The sequence below is a fragment of the Salvelinus sp. IW2-2015 genome, unplaced genomic scaffold, assembly GCF_002910315.2.
Source record: "Salvelinus sp. IW2-2015 unplaced genomic scaffold, ASM291031v2 Un_scaffold7340, whole genome shotgun sequence".
In the NCBI taxonomy this organism is placed as follows: Eukaryota; Metazoa; Chordata; class Actinopteri; order Salmoniformes; family Salmonidae; genus Salvelinus; species Salvelinus sp. IW2-2015.
Window position 1 is genome coordinate 10062 of NW_019948600.1, and position 3926 is coordinate 13987.

Below are 3926 nucleotides of genomic sequence, written 5' to 3' on the forward strand. Positions count from 1 at the left end.
CCTGGCTATCTATCTGCTCACGATGTTACGGTATCAAACTACCTGGGTATCCATTCTAGTATCAAACTACTGGGTATCCATTCTAGTATCAAACTACCTGGGTATCCATTCTAGTATCAAACTACCTGGGTATCCATTCTAGTATCAAACTACCTGGGTATCCATTCTAGTATCAAACTACCGTGGTATCCATTTAGTATAAACTCGGTATGTATTTTGTATGAAACTACCTGGGTATCCATTCTAGTATCAAACTACCTGGGTATCCATTCTAGTATCAAACTAACCTGGGTATCCATTCTAGTATCAAACTACTGGGTATCCATTCTAGTATCAAACTACCTGGGTATCCATTCTAGTATGAAACTACCTGGGTATCCATTCTAGTATCAAACTACCGGGGTATGTATTTTGTTATGAAAACTACCTGGGTATCCATTCTAGTATCAAACTACCTGGGTATCCAATCTAGTATCAAACTACCTGGGTATTCCATTCTAGTATCAAACTACCTGGGTATCCATTCTAGTATCAAACTACCTGGGTATCCATTCTAGTATCAAACTACCTGGGTTTCCATTCTAGTATCAAACTACCTGGGTATCCATTCTAGTATCAAACTACCTGGGTATCATTCTAGTATCAAACCACCTGGGTATTCATTCTAGTATCAACTAACCTGGGTATCCATTCTAGTATCAATCTACCTGGGTATCATTCTAGTATCAAACTACACCCGGGTATCCATTCTAGTATCAAACTACCTGGGTATCCATTCTAGTATCAAACCACCTGGGTATTCATTCTAGTATCAAACTACCTGGGTATCCATTCTAGTATCAAACTACCCGGGTATCCATTCTAGTATCAATCTACCGGGTATCCATTCTAGTATCAAACTACCCGGGTATCCATTCTAGTATCAATCTACCTGGGTATCCATTCTAGTATCAAACTACTGGGTATCCATTCTAGTATCAAACTACCTGGGTATCCATTCTAGTATCAAACTACCTGGGTATCCATTCTAGTATCAAACCACCTGGGTATTCATTCTAGTATCAAACTACCTGGGTATCCATTCTAGTATCAAACTACCTGGGTATCCATTCTAGTTCAAACCCCTGGGTATCCAGTCTAGTATCAAAACTACGTGGTATCCAGTCTAGTATCAAACTACCTGGTATGTATTCTGGTTCAAACTACCTGGGTATCCATTCTGGTCAATATCGGTGGCTCCGTGCAGGGAGTATCCAAGCTGGGGGGCATGTAAGAGGAGGCCCACCTCCCCTCTAGGACCTGAGAAGGCACTGGGTCAGCCCTGCAGCCCTCCCATTGTGGATGTACACTAGGCCGCGGTGCTTCGGCCCGCCGTAGGGTGCAGCTACGGCAATGTCTGGAACAGAGAGACATACAGGAAGATCATTAACAACCCTTCATGGTGGTTTGGCCATTGTCTTCAAACCAGGGAATCTCCCCGAGTTGTATGACGGGAGCCTCGGAAGCGATCCTGGTTGGAGGACACGTTCTTATTTCCTCCTAAATCCCAGAGTCCTCCAACCAGGATTCCTGAAAAACCTGGGAACTTTGAGGAAGTAGCAACTCTAGTGATCATTATGAGTTTGTAAGAACCATGTAGACCAGGGTGTCAAACTCAAATACCCAGTGGGCAAAAATGTAAAACCTGAACAAAGTTGCGGGCCAACATTGAAAAAATGAACCTTTTAATATGGACCCAAACAAGTTTTGCTTTAACATTGAATATGGAACAAGCATCGCTTATTACCATACAATATATAATTTAATAGTGGAGACATGCAAAATCGAATTTCAAATGAAAAAACACATCAATGGCATTCATTTATTAAATAAATAAAATTTAAATAAAAATCGTATGCCTCTTTTCTATTTGCAGCTTCTGATTTAAATACCAAAATAAAATTTTCTCCACTGGCTAATAATTTTACAAATAAAATGATAATAATCAATCAACCATCCAAGCCCATTAAAGGGCCGGGCTGATTTTGCGATCTCTGCTGCCACTATATAACTAGCCTTTACAGCAGCCTCACTTTGTGATGTGGCTTTTTTGAACATATTCTGTTGTGAAACCAACTTCTTTTCATCTCCTCTACTTTCTGGCTCCTTTGAGTCATGTCCAGGTCCTTGTATTTGTCATGGTGTTTCGTTTCATAGTGTCGTCTAATGTTGTACTCCTTACTTACAGCCACGTTGACTCCACCAACAAGACAAACAGGTTTGTCTTTTACATATGTAAACAGATATTCTGCCTCCCACTTGTCCAGAAAGCTCCTGTTTCCTGCTTTCTTTTCGCCATTTTTGGGAAGGGATAGCGCGCTGACAGTTGTAGCGTCTATGTTGCTATGACTACTGTCACAGAGGAGAGGGCGTTTCTGGGTCCTGTCCTGATTGGCGCGCGAAAACAACAGCAGAGCATTAAGGGATTCGTAGTATTAGCGTGAATGCGCTGTATAATACCGGCGGGCCAGCTCTAGTAGTAATTTGGTATTGTCTCGCGGGCCAAATATAATTACCCCGCGGGCCAGATTTGGCCCGCGGGCCAGAGTTTGACACCCATGATGTAGACGGTTGTCTCAGAGGCTCCAAATACCGTTGAGGCCCCGCACATACTCCTCACACATACCGTTGAGCCTCGCACATACCGTCGAGGCCTCGCACATACCGTCGAGGCTCACACTCCGTCGAGGCCTCCACATACCGTCGAGGCCTCACACATACCGTCGAGGCCTCACACATACCGTTGAGGCCTCGTACATACCGTTGAGGCCTCGTACATACCGCCGAGGCCTCGCACATACCGTTGAGCCTCGTACATACCGATACCGTTAAGACTCGTACATACCGATACCGTTAAAAGACCTGACATACCGTTAAAGCCTTGTACATACCGTTAAGGCCTCGTACATACGTTGAGGCCTCGTACATACGTTGAGGCCTCCGTAAGCTCGTACATACCGTTGAGGCCTCGTACATACCGTTGAGGCCTCGTACATACCGTTGAGGCCTCGTACATACCGTTGAGGCCTCGTACATACCGTTAAGGCCTCGTACATACCGTTGAGGCCTCGTACATACCGTTAAGACCTTGTACATACCGTTGAAGCCGTCCATATCCAGGTCCCCCAGTGTGGCGATAGAACTGCCGAAGCGTGAGTAGATCTCTGTCCCACTCAGTGTGATGGGTGTGTGGAAGGAGAAGCCTCCCTTCGCCAGGAACACAGACACCTGGCCCACCTCCCTCAGCTTCCCATCACTACCACGCTCCATGAACAGAGGGGCGCCCACAAACAGATCCACCAGCCTGAGGAGAGACAGAGACATAATTAAGGGTTTACACTACAGAAGACAAAACTTCCAATAGTGAACTACTAATTCCTGGTAGTTAATGGGCTCCCGAGTGGTTCGTCGGTCTAAGGCACTGCATCTCAGTGCTTGAGGCGTCACTAAAGACACCCTGGTTCGATTCCAGGCCGTATCACATCCGGATGTGATTGGGAGTCCCATAGGGCTGGCGCACAATTGTCCCAGCGTCGTCCAGGTTTGTCCGGGGTAAGCCGTCATTGTAAATAAGAATTTGTTGTTATTAACTGACTTGCCTAGTTAAATAAAAGGTTACTAATTCATGGTATTTTGCAGCACTAAAAATAACGATATGTACTTTAAAATGCTCAGGCTCAGACAGAGATGGACATTTTAATGAGATAGAAAGTAACCCTCTTAGACCTTTTAATAACCTTTTTGGGCTGGTTTCCCGAACATAGACTAAGCCTAACACTGTACTATGAAACATGTTCAATATGGACTCTCCATTTAAAGAGTGTTATTCAGTACAGGAATAGTCTTCATCTGTTTTACGAAAAACCAACTCTTTTTTTTTTTTTTTT

General features: G+C 44.2%; 1 pseudogene; it reads right to left on the reverse strand.

The window, feature by feature from the left end:
• Nucleotides 1–3405, reverse strand: part of LOC112079242 (integrin alpha-V-like) — a 6715-nt pseudogene extending 3310 nt beyond the window's left edge.
• Between the last annotated feature and the right edge of the window lie 521 nt (nucleotides 3406–3926).